Genomic DNA, 14,454 nt, shown 5'->3' with positions numbered 1-14,454 from the left:
ACCTATGACTCACCAACATTTTTGTTGACGTTTTAAGCATGTTTATTCTCAGGTGATTATTAAAAAGACTTCCGTGGTTTGCATGTTATCTTGGTCAGGATTTTGAAGTCTTCATGCTTGTATTAAATTAAAACTTGCATTCGGGATTCATGAGTTGTAACATATTTTTTAAACCATTATGTAATGGTTGGTGTGAAAACGTTATATTTTAGATTATCATTGATTGATAATCTTGGTTATGTCTTTTAAACCTTTGTCGATGAAATAAAGGTTATGGTTTGTTTTTGTGATGGCCCCGTCAAAACACTTAACGGCTCCGTCACTTGGTCTCATAGCTTGATCGAACTTAAATCAATTTAATAAATGACGTTGCATTCTTTTATTTCAAAAGTTTCCCAAAAAGGAAATATACCCAAAAATATGTAGTTTAAGTAACCCAGCACATTTAATACCAAAGTTGACATTAAAACATTGCCAACAAAACCCACAAGTTTAATTTATTCAAAAATAGAATGTAAGTTCAAAGTTTCATAATTGTTTAACAAAATCTGCCCAAATGCATGCAGAATCTTCTAGCACAGCGGAAGCATCAAACAAACTCAAGTACCTGTGAAAACATGCGAGTAAACTGTCAACAAAAATGTTGAGTGAATTATAGGTTTAAATAATTGAATAAACTTTAGACCACAAGATTTAAAATGTTAGAAAACATTAAACATTATTCCATTATCAATGAGTCACCTGGTAACCACTTAACCCTTTATTTACCCTTGCCAAACACAATAATAATATACACTGAACAATTGTATCTACAACAAAATACGAAGTACTAAACATTCCGATTATAAATTGCTAGCGCGACTAGCTCGAAATGGGGTTGTCAAACTCGATAGATCTATCCGTAGGATTCGCGTTCACCAGTAGAAATCAGTGATTACAGTTACCAGACTAGGAAATATTTTTGTTCAACTCATAACGAATAATTTAAATTTAATTACCACTTGTGTCTAAACGTAAAACAAAATGCATGTAATCACATCCCAAAAATATACTCTAAAGATTATGAAAAACGGGACTATAACTCACCTTAAAGCAAATGAAGTAACCACACAAAAATGCGAACAACAATGAAGTAAAGTGATCAAGTATGATCACAACGCCGACCTATAAATAAAGCACGTCGATATAAATAACTAACTTAGGTCAAGTCTTAGTATGATAGTTATTGTACATGTTGCAAGTAGACATAGAACAACACTCAACATGCATCGGTTTGATTGGGACAGCGTACGAACACACACTTTCTATTTTTAGAAAGTTTCTATTTTTAGCAGGTTTTCATTTTTGGAAAGTTTCTATTTTCAGAAAGTTTCTATTTTCGGAAAGTTTCTATTTTAGGAAAGTTTTTATTTTAGGAAACTTTCTATTTTTGGAAAGTTTCCAAATTTAGAAAGTTTTCATATTTAGAAAGTTGCTATTTTTGGAAAGTTTATGAGTTAGGAAAGTTTCCTTAATTAGAAAGTCAACAAAATCACTGCATCAAAACACAGCCAAAGCTCTGACGTGAAGCATCACAATAAACAACAAAATCGTCATTACCCTCAGGCAGTGACAATATCGGAGCGGTAGTCAACTTCTTCTTCAAAGTTTGAAAAGCAGTCTCTTGTTCATCCTTCCACTCATACTTCTTCCCCTTGTGCATTAAAGCAGCCACAGGTTTCGCTATACGAGAGAAATCTTGAATGAACCTTCGATAATAACCTGCCAACCCTAGAAACTGACGAACCTGAGTAGGAGTTTTCGGAATTTCCCACTTCTAAATTGCCTCAATCTTGGCAGGATCAACCTGTATTCCCTGTTTACTAACAATATGTCCAAGGAATTGAACTTCTCTTAGCCAGAAAGCACACTTAGAGAACTTAGCATACAACTCTTCTTTCCTCAACAGGTCAAGCACTAACTTTAAATGTTCTTCGTGCTCTTCATCACTCTTAGAATAAATAAGAATGTCGTCGATGAAAACTATAACGAATTTGTCCAGATAGGGTCTGCACACACGGTTCATGAGGTCCATGAACACAGCATGTGCATTTGTCAATCCGAACGGCATAACAAGGAATTTGTATTGACCATAACGGGTGCGAAAAGCAATTTTCGGAACATCAAATTCTTTAACACGCAGTTGATGATAACCGGAACGAAGATCGATCTTAGAATAAACAGACGAACCTTGAAGCTGATCGAACAGATCATCAATTCTTGGAAGAGGGTAACGGTTTTTAACAGTAAGCTTGTTTAATTCACGATAATCAATGCACAAACTAAACGAACCATCCTTCTTCTTAATAAACAGAACAGGAGCTCCCCAAGGGGACGAACTAGGACGAATAAAATCCTTATCTAATAACTCACGGAGTAGACTCAATAATTCTTGAAGTTCGGAAGGCACAAGTCGGTAAGGAGCACGTGCTACAGGAGCAGCACCGAGAATAAGATCGATTTGAAATTCTACCGCGCGTTGCGGCGGAAGGCCAGGTAAATCTTCGGGAAATACCTCGGGAAAATCTCTAACAATATGAACATCACCAACGCTCTTCTCTTCTCTATCAGAATCAACAACATGGGCTAGAATAGCATGACAGCCTTTGCGGAGATGTTTATGAACTTTCAAACAGCTAATAAGATTTAACTGTCTGCATTTCTTATCCCCAAAAACCATCAGCGACTCTCCAACCACATTAGTAATACGAGTATCTTTCTCATAACACACAATCTCAGCACGATTCGCAGACAACCAATCCATACCAATAACAATGTCGAAACTGCCTAGGTCAATCGGTATCAAATCTATCTCAAAATCTCTACCAGCCAAATTTATGTTATATTTACGATACAAAGTCTTAGCAGTAAGCAATTTACCATTAGCTATCTCTACAACATAAGTATTGTCTAGAGGAGTTAACGGAGTTTTGATTTTTGGACTTAATTTATTCGACACCAAACTCAAATCAGCCCCTGAATCAAATAGTACATAAACTGATAAATCGTTGACCGAAAACGTACCCGTAACAAGTTTAGGATCTTCCTCAGTATCCCTGGCATTAATGTTGAATGCTCTTCCACGTGCATTCTCAGTAGTCTTCTTGTTAGGGCAGGCATCACGGAAATGCCCCGGCTTATCGCATTCGTAACAAACTCTCTGATTACCACCATTCCTTGGCTTCCCATTACCGTTACCATTACCACCATTATTACCAGCACTATTACTACCACATGCAGTGGGAGTAGCAGAACCCTGGCATAAGCACCGTACAATCTTTAGCAATGTGTCCCTCCTTGGAACACCTCTTACAAGTAACCGTACAGTAACCATCATGAGCCTTATAACATCGAGGACAAACACACTGATTACGGTTATTAGAGCCAGAAGTATCTTGTTTCTTCTGCTGACCTTGGTTCTGGTTGCGGTTATTACCCCACTTCCTTTTCCCATTATCAGCCTTTTTAGCAACTTCCTCACTGGCATTGGTCACAGCAGCCTTACTTCTCCTCAAAATCTTATCATTAAGTTCATGAGCCATAGACATAGCAGCTTCAATAGTCTGGGGCTCACTAGACTCAACCCCATGCTCAATTTTCTCAGATAATCCATAAATATAAGCTTCAATCTTAAGGTTCTCATCAGCATAAACATTTGGACACAGCAAAGTCAACTCGAAGAACCTTTGCTCATAGGCATCTAATTCGGTGCCCTTCATTTTCAAGTTCTTAAGCTCAGCTTCTAACTTCTTAAGTTCACACCGGGGACGATAACGGGTGATCATTTTCTCTTTAAAGTTATTCTAAGTCAAACCATACGCCACATCATTACCCAAACTACTAACCAAGTTGTTCCACCAAGTTAATGCACTATCTTTAAGAGTGCAGCTTGCGAAACTAACCTTGTCCTCCTCTCGGACTCGGCTAACCCTGAAAATAGACTCAATCTTCTCAAACCAACGAGTAAGTCCAATGGGTCCTTCAGTGCCACTAAATTCTTGTGGACGACTTGCCATAAACGTTTTATGGGAGCATCCTACCTGGTTATTGTTATTCGCATTAGCATTAGCATTAGCTGCCATAGCAGCTGCTATCCCTTCGGAGATAAGTCGTTGCATACGGGATTCTTTGGACTCGCGGGGAGGCATGATCTTCAAAACAAAATAACACAACCGTTAGTACTAAGAATAATACCAGTGTTATAAAGGAATAGATCGAACATGAAAAGATTAATCATTAAAATAATAGTCAATAAACACTATGAGTAATAACATGACAGTTATAGAAATAGCCACCACATGCATACATACCTTATGATAGAAATCATACAACATACATAGCACCTAACATACATGAACTATATTACGCATAATATAACATGCCAAGAGTCACAACATCAGAAATAAAATATGATAATGATAATAGATGTCATAAAGAAATAACCATCCATACATAATGAAAAATATCCCATAACAAAATCCTTAATAAAATCCTCAGCAAAACGCCGTACATCACCCAAAAATGTATGTATAAAAGGACATTAAGTCTTATGAAATAAGTAATCAATCATGAATCATCATATCACATCTGCTTGGAGCGGGTGTGATAAGCTGGGCCAGTATGAGGCTCGTCAGGAGTCTCATACTTCCTCAACTTTCCTTTCACCTCCTCCAATTCTGCCTTCAGACCACGAACTATGCTCTCAAGAGCCTCGAACTTAGCGTCCACCTCACGGTTACGCTTCCTATTCTCGAACCCAAAATTATGCTTGAAATTGATAAACGAATCCATACTAGCTCTAATCTCGTCCATCACCTCGTTATGCGGAAAAATCTTCATACAGTCGCTGAGAGCATTAATACGCATCTCATTCGAGTATGCTCTAGTCATGTGAGTGATGGTAGCCATATAGTGGTTAACAGGATCATCGATCAAAGGCTGATTAGCACGGCGTCTAGCAGTGAACTTAAGGAGCAGGAGTAGGAACGAAATTGTTGCTCGAAGTCGACATCTGCAAACAGTAAAACCACAAACCACATACAACATAGAAATAACATAAGTAATAACTTATAGTTATTCCTCATACAAAATTAAATGCATAATAATGCTATAACAAGAAAGGCCGGGCTGTAGACTAGACTCTAATGCACCCTAAAAACCACGGGTTGACCACATTAAGATCGCCTAGTTCCCTACAACCAGAGCTCTGATACCAAATGTGATGGCCCTGTCAAAACACTTAACGGCTCCGTCACTTGGTCCCACAGCTTGATCGAACTTAAATGAATTTAATAAACGACATTGCATTCTTTTATTTCAAAAGTTTCCCAAAAAGGAAATATACCCAAAAATATGTAGTTTAAGTAACCCAACATATTTAATACCAAAGTTGACATTAAAACATTGCCAACAAAACCCGCAAGTTTAATTTATTCAAAAATAGAATGCAAGTTCAAAGTTTCATAATTGTTTAACAAAATTAGCCCAAATGCATGCAGACTCTTCTAGCACAGTGGAAGCATCAAACAAACTCAAGTTCCTGTGAAAACATGCGAGTAAACTGTCAACAAAAATGTTGAGTGAATTATAGGTTTAAATAATTGAATAAACTTTAGACCATAAGATTTAAGATAGAAAAACATTAAACATTATTCCATTATCAATGAGCCACCTGGTAACCACTTAACCATTTATTTACCCTTGCCAAACATAATAATAATATACACTGAACAAGTGTATCTACAACAAAATATGAAGTACTAAACATTCCGATTATAAATTGCTAGCGCGACTAGCTCGAAATGGGGTTGTCAAACCCGATAGATCTATCCGTAGGATTCGCGTTCACCAGTAGAAACCAGTGATTACAGATACTAGACTAGGGAATATTTTTGTTTAACTCATATCGAATAATTTAAATTTAATTGCCACTTGTGTCTAAACGTAAAACAAAATCCATGTAATCACATCCCAAAAATATACTTTAAAGAGTATGAAAAATGGGACTATAATTCACCTTAGAGCAAATGAAGTAACCACACAAAAATGCGAACAACAATGAAGTAAAGTGATCAAGTATGATCACAACGCCGACCTATAAATAAAGCACGTCGATATAAATAACTAACTTAGGTCAAGTCTTAGTATGATAGCTATTGTACATGTTGCAAGTAGACATAGAACAATACTCAACATGCATCGGTTTGATCGGAACAGCGTACATACACACACTTTCTATTTTTAGCAGGTTTCCATTTTTGGAAAGTTTCTATGTTCGGAAAGTTTCTATTTTAGGAAAGTTTCTATTTTAGGAAAGTTTCTATATTAGGAAAGTTTTTAATTTTAGAAAGTTTCCATATTTAGAAAGTTGCTATTTTTGGAAAGTTTATGAGTTAGGAAAGTTTCCTTAATTAAAAAGTCAACAAAAGTCAACTAAAAGTCAAAGTCAACTAAAAGTCAACACAAAAGTCAACCTTGGTCAAACATAGTCAACGTTAATTTTAAAAGTATAGGTTATAATAATAATATAAGTTATAATGTTATTTAAAGTCATATATGTATAATTATGTCATAACATAAGTTTAATTAAATTAAATTGAATTATTAAAGTTAACATAAGTTTAAATGATATAATTAATGTAACATAAGTATTTAATCAATTAATTAAATATTAATCATAATATATGTAACATCCCGCATTTTTCCGTTAAATTATTTTAACGCCCGTCTTTTTTTTTTCTTTTTAAATAATACCCTTCGTATCTAGATTCGTATCCTTTGTTATGTAACGTTTTAAATATTCTCGTTATCGGATTTCAATATCTCCCGTACTCCCGTGTAACTTAAAATATTCGATCGGTTAAATCCCGCACCCGCTTTGAAACTCGAGGGACCGGAGTTGCCAAATGGGCAAACTAGTTGACTAGGTCAACTAGTCAACCCATTTTTCATTCCATCATCTCCCTCACCTCTTTTCTCTCCATCTCAAGAACACACACACAAACCCATTCCATTCATTCATCATCTAAATTCAATCTTGGAAGCTCACAACAAATCCGATTACATTTTCGTGATCCTCTCTTCATTCTCTACGATTTGATACTAACTTCATCGATTTTGGGTAACATTTCTAAAACTCTAGATTTCTCTAAATTCGTGTTTTTGATTTGAAATGGTGTTAGTTAGTGTCTATGGATCGTGTCTAGCATGAATATATGATTTACTTGCTCGATTTGTTGTTTTGAGTAACTAGTTTGAACATTTGAAATGGGTTTGCTTAATCTTGCATTTTGGAAGATTAAATGTTGTTTGATTGTTAAAGTTCATGTTTTAATTGTGTTACTAGTATCACTAGCTTCGTTTTGATGCGTAGGTTGATTTGTAAAACTTCATAAACTTGATTAGTGATTTTGGTGATTTTGGATTAGGGTTGATAAGCTTTATATGAACTTTTGGTGCATCAAATGCTATGAATTGTTGTTGATAAGTGTTTAGTTGCAATGTGTGTTTGATTACCTTCGAAACGGCATATCATACATGTAAATTGGTTGCCCAAATCATGAAATGCGTTTTTAGAACTTGAAACTTTGATTATGAACGTTTAATGCGGTTTTGGGTTGTTGTAAGTGTTGAATTGCTTGATGAAATGTGTCTAGGTGTTTTCCTCGTCAAATTACCTTTCCGATGATATAAGATACATGTTCTAATTGTTTACGGATCATAAAATGTGGTTATTTGGTTTTTAGCTCGTGCATACTTGTGAAAAACAGAAACAGACCTGCACAGATGGTGGCGCGGCGCGCCCCATACCCGCGCGGCGCGCAGATGTGCCTGGTCAGATTCTGACCTCCTCGTCCCATTTCACGTGAAATGTTTGATGACCTACGGACCTCCAATTCACATGAAACTTGTTCTAATATACTTGTATATGAATATTTAGCATAGAAAAATAGTTCGGGACCCGACCCGAACGCGTTGACTTTTTTGTTGACTTTGACCAAGTTTGACTTTTAGTCAAACTTAACCAAACTTTTATACAATCGTTCTAACATGCTTTTGTACGTAATTCTTGCATGAAACTTGACAACGTGATTCACATGCTATACTATTCAAGTCGTATTGAGCCCTAGGACTAATTGAACACATTTCACCCGACCTTGTGTCGTAACCGGTTAATTGATACAACTTATTTGTTTAGGTCAAGGCTAAGCAACTTTCATGCACACGTTTACTTTGTGAAGTACATTTATACTCGTGCTATCAAAGGTGAGATCATAGTCCCACTTTTACTCTTTTTGAACTTATATTGGGATGAGAAAACATAAACGATTCTTTTGAACTAAGTGAACACAAGAACGGGAAAACAAACATTCTACATACGAGTTTAGAACAAAAATCCTCAATTCGATTATCATTAGTTACACTTGCCGGGTGTAAGCGAGAACTTATGTTATATGGCCATATGGGTTGACAACCCTCATCTTTGACGGTTCGCTACCGTCTACGGATGAAATATATTTTCGAGAATCAGTGTTTGTTCTAGCACTAAGTGATGGGGTATACAATGGAAGGAATGTTAAGCTTTGATAATTGGGTGCTCGTGAAACAAACTTTTGGAATGTATTACTATTATTTCATTGATGCAAATCTTGTGGTTCACTTGTACTTACTTACTTAAACCTATGATTTCACCAACGTTTTCGTTGACAGATTTCTATGTTTTTCTCAGGTCTTGCACGATATGTGAAACATGCTTCCGCTTACTATTTGATACTTGCATCCGATGTCGAGTATACATGCATTTCATGGAGCGCCTTTTGACTTTACTTTAAACCGTGTCACCTAGATTTCAATCGTATCTCTAACGTTGTAACTTAACTTTTGGTTGAACAATTCTTGTAAACTTTGAAACAATCTTTATTTTGAAATGAAGGCGACATATTTTGGTCAAACGTTATCTTAAAGACTTATAATCAGGTAATGGGACCCACGTAGCCGACGCCGTCACTTGACGATTTGTCGGGGTCGCTACAGGTGGTATCAGAGCTGGTTTAACCTTAGCCGTAAAGGTAGTCACGCGCGCCGGCTGTCAGGCCGGGCACTCATACGGACTATGCTTTTTGGCGGGTTAATCGTAGAGGGGGTTCTCACAGTGTTACCTGTGACGAAGCATTGGCTCTTACCCCTTGCGATCCCTTGGAATTTGAGGGTTGGCAGTTTGGCAGAAATGCGGGCCGTAAAATCAGTGTCTGAGGTACACTCAGTGGTCACCAAGCGGTTAGCTGGAAAGGCACTGGGTGGGTTTCTACCCCATCTGTAGCTACTTGCAGGGTCGCTACAGGTGGTATCAGAGCCTTGGTTGTAGGGATTTAGAGTTCATTTGTGTTCACCCCGAGTCATAGGGTACATAGGTGAATCTAGACTACAACCGGCATATAGACTGAAGTAGGAATTATTTGACTAATTGTGCATTTATACTCGAACTCTTCTATCATATCTAACTCGTGTTCGATCTTGATCTTACGTTGATAAATTTTGCTGGTGCGCCACCTTGACTTTATGAAGTAATGTTAAATGCACATGAGAATCAGGGTAATATAATTTCCGGGATTATATTACGGTGATTCACATGGACGTTCCGACATTATGACATAGAGAATTTAAGGCGAGTCAAGGAAAATTTTCTCTCTATCCTTATTCCATGCCACGGTTAGTATTGTTGAAAATACTAACCAACGATATTCTTGTCTCATGAAGGAACAATGGCTCACCAAGGTCAACACAATACTCCTCTCGAAACTCTAGAACAAGCTCTTCAACGAATGATAACCACCGCCGTGGGTACGGCCGTGGCCGATCACTTTTCTAACAACAACAATCATGGAGCCGGTAATTCAATCGAAGGTTGCTCCTACAAGAACTTCATGAAGTACAATCCTCCCACTTTCGATGGAACCGGGGGACCGGTTACTCTCACCCGATGGTTTGAACAAATGGAGACCGTTTTTAACACAAGCGGTTGTCGAGACCAAGATAAGGTCAAATTTTCCACCCTCACTTTCACCGGTATTGCTCTCTCATGGTGGAACACGTATGTACAATTAGTGGGAAGCGATGAAGCCCACACACTCTCTTGGACCGAATTAAGAGAAAGAATGATCACCGAATACTTCCCGCGCGACGAGACTCGAAGGCTCGAACAGGGTCTAAGGAATTTAAAAACGGCCGGAAATGACCTCAAGGCTTATAATCAACGGTTTACCGAACTAGTCTCGATGTGTCCAATTCTCATGACTCCCGAATCCCTAAGAGTCGAACTTTACATGGATGGCCTCCCTAAGAGCATTCAACACAAGGTAATGACATCTCAACCCACTAACCTACAAGAGGCTTTAACAATGGCCCGCCAAGCCTTAGAAACGGTGAATGAAATGGAAGCACCGGCACCAATGGTCGAGAACCACCCGAGTAACAACAAAAGAACATGGGAAGCCTCTCAATCAAGCAACCACAACAATAACAACAACCCCGCCAAGAAGCCTTTTACCTCCAACGACAAGAAAGGCTATGCCGGAAAACTGCCTTTTTGTGACGAATGCCACAAGCATCACTTTGAAGGATGTGGCAGGTTTCGCCACCGGCGCCAAGGACCCGTCGCTCGAAAGGTGCCCAACGCACACAGAACGGGTGCTTGCTTCGAATGTGGCCAACTGGGTCATTTTAGGAATGTGTGCCCAAATAAAAAAAAATCAACCCCAACGCACGCCGTTGAACCTTCGACATCGACACCAAGGATGCCCGGAACGACGATGGACTAGTAACGGGTACGTTTCTTCACAACAAACCGTATATTTCATACTTATTCGATTCGAGTACCGTTAGACGTTTTATAACCAAGGATTTGACTCGTGCTCTTTATATTCCACCTCTTTCCCCCAGATACTACTTAGACGATTTAAGTGACCGACGGAAAATATTGTGTGCCTATAAATTTTATTGGAGGATATACGTTAAGACTTTTGACTTGACACCTATAGAACTAGGGAGCTCGGAACCTATTCGTTAAAAAAAAAAAAAAAAAAAAAAAAATATGTTTCCCCATCATCTTGTATAGATTATTGTGAACTGAGTAATTTTCGGTTGGAAACCGATACCCTCTCCCTCGCATCCATGACCTCATGATTATTTGCACGAATCCCGTATGTTCCAAATCGACCTCCGTTCCGGTTATCATCAATTGGGGGTTAAGTGAGACGATGTCTCCTAAGCCACTTTCCGAACTCGCAACGTTAGTTGTAAATCTCTCTTAGTACCGCTTGATTTATTTAGGGCTCGCCCGTATCCATAAACCTCCTGAACCGCGTATGCAAATTCATATAGACTAATCTGTTATCGTATTTATAGATGACATCTTAACTTATTTAAGTAAAGAAGGAAAACGAACAACATCACCATCTTACGCTCGAACTTTTGAGAAAAGAGCAACTTTATACCAAATTCTCCGAGTGAGAATTTCTGTTGAACGAAGTACAATTTTCTAGACCATGAAGTTAATGGTCAAGGCATTACAATCAATCTCGAAATCAAGCCACATGTAATCAGGAAACTCTCCCAACTCAGACTTGTATTCGTAAAAATCTTAGATCTCACCGGTTGTTACCGAAGATTCATTTCTGACTTTTCTCGTATTACACGACTTTAATCTCTCCGCGATCGAACCTTGAGCGTGATTCTTCACACCAATATTTCTAGCTAAATTCGTACAACACCAGGTGGGACTCAAATATGGAAATATTTCTACTTGGACGCCGAAAGGCATACTCCCTCGACTCGAAATCAACGGGACGGAAATTCGTTATTTTGCACGAAGAATTCGAATACTAAATTGTGGATCCGATCAATATTCTTGTCATCACGTACCACACTACATACCTCTGTTATTTCACCGTTACCGTCTGATATTACTGGAAATTAAGATAACACACAATCCAACGATACTTCACTCTTCTTTGACTTAACGCCCTTGTGTTTCTGATAATCGGTCAACTATTATTCAACCCCGAACTATACAACTACGTGTACTACCTCGTTTCTCTTTCAGACTTCAACTTTTGACAACTAGAGGCACGTTATAGCAACCTCGAGATGTAAACTCATCCTATTCTAAGTCCTCATTTCACTACTATCTTTACCGTTCGCATTTTCGTTTAAAGAAACTCCTTGTAACATTTCTCCATGGATAGAGAAACTCCTCATATTACATAAGTATTCGCCACGAGGGTGAATAGTCCTAACGAACATTTTTCGAACCCTAACTAACTTGTTCAAACGTATCTTAAGAGATTCTATTCCAACACGGTGTATCTTTGTCAATTATTCTGTATCGAAATACTCGTTTCACTTCTAGTTTTACAAGAAACCTTGGGAACCCGCTTAGACATGAGTACCGCGTACCACCCACAAACTGACGAACCGAGCAAACGAATAATTTACGTCTTGGAAAGACATCTCACAAACTCGTATTGTCACCTTTAGTAGATCACTCTTACAACAGTAGTTACCACTCGTGTGTTCACGCGCACTTTTCGAAACCTTATATGACCGCTAATGTCATACCCCTGTTCATTTAACCAAAGCATCAACCACCGAAATCTGAACTCCATCAAGAAACAACAATTGAGATCGTTCAAGTCCGAGAAGGGCTCGAGACAACCCATTGTCGCCAGAAGAGTTATACCAAACTTAGAGGAGAACCTCACAAATCCCAGTGTGTAACCGCGTAATATTGAGAACCCGCACCTTGGAAGGGTGTAATCCGTTTCGGGAATCAGGGAAAGTTAAACCCGCGACATGTTAACCCTTTTGAAACCTTGGGGCGTATTGGAACCGCTCCCTACCGTTTAGAACTTCCGACTCAATTAAGTTTCCGTTTACCCTACATTTCGTGTAACAAACTTAGAAACGTGTCCTGCGGAACAGGAACGTGCAATCCTGCTGGATACATCAACTATCGATGACAAACTTCTCTTCATAGGAAAACCAGTTGAAACCGGGGATCGTAAAAACCGAACCTTAATGCAACGTAAAACCCTGACTATCCAAATTCATGAGAACCCTCAAGAACGTACTTTCACTTATTCATAGCATTGACAACGTAAAGTCTCGAGTAAGAGATATCGACTACTACTTCCAACTAAATTTCGGGACGAAATTTCTTTTGAGGTGTGGATAATGTAACATCCCGCATTTTTCCGTTAAATTATTTTAACGCCCGTCTTTTTTTTTCTTTTTAAATAATACCCTTCGTATCTAGATTCGTATCCTTTGTTATGTAACGTTTTAAATATTCTCGTTATCGGATTTCAATATCTCCCGTACTCCCGTGTAACTTAAAATATTCGATCGGTTAAATCCCGCACCCGCTTTGAAACTCGAGGGACCGGAGTTGCCAAATGGGCAAACTAGTTGACTAGGTCAACTAGTCAACCCATTTTTCATTCCATCATCTCCCTCACCTCTTTTCTCTCCATCTCAAGAACACACACACAAACCCATTCCATTCATTCATCATCTAAATTCAATCTTGGAAGCTCACAACAAATCCGATTACATTTTCGTGATCCTCTCTTCATTCTCTACGATTTGATACTAACTTCATCGATTTTGGGTAACATTTCTAAAACTCTAGATTTCTCTAAATTCGTGTTTTTGATTTGAAATGGTGTTAGTTAGTGTCTATGGCTCATGTCTAGCATGAATATATGATTTACTTGCTCGATTTGTTGTTTTGAGTAACTAGTTTGAACATTTGAAATGGGTTTGCTTAATCTTGCATTTTGGAAGATTAAATGTTGTTTGATTGTTAAAGTTCATGTTTTAATTGTGTTACTAGTATCACTAGCTTCGTTTTGATGCGTAGGTTGATTTGTAAAACTTCATAAACTTGATTAGTGATTTTGGTGATTTTGGATTAGGGTTGATAAGCTTTATATGAACTTTTGGTGCATCAAATGCTATGAATTGTTGTTGATAAGTGTTTAGTTGCAATGTGTGTTTGATTACCTTCGAAACGGCATATCATACATGTAAATTGGTTGCCCAAATCATGAAATGCGTTTTTAGAACTTGAAACTTTGATTATGAACGTTTAATGCGGTTTTGGGTTGTTGTAAGTGTTGAATTGCTTGATGAAATGTGTCTAGGTGTTTTCCTCGTCAAATTACCTTTCCGATGATATAAGATACATGTTCTAATTGTTTACGGATCATAAAATGTGGTTATTTGGTTTTTAGCTCGTGCATACTTGTGAAAAACAGAAACAGACCTGCACAGATGGTGGCGCGGCGCGCCCCATACCCGCGCGGCGCGCAGATGTGCCTGGTCAGATTCTGACCTCCTCGTCCCATTTCACGTGAA

The sequence above is a fragment of the Rutidosis leptorrhynchoides genome, chromosome 2 (genome assembly GCF_046630445.1).
Source record: "Rutidosis leptorrhynchoides isolate AG116_Rl617_1_P2 chromosome 2, CSIRO_AGI_Rlap_v1, whole genome shotgun sequence".
NCBI lineage: Eukaryota > Viridiplantae > Streptophyta > Magnoliopsida > Asterales > Asteraceae > Rutidosis > Rutidosis leptorrhynchoides.
The sequence above is the reverse complement of the archived record's forward strand: the minus strand, read 5'-3'. Positions refer to the sequence as shown.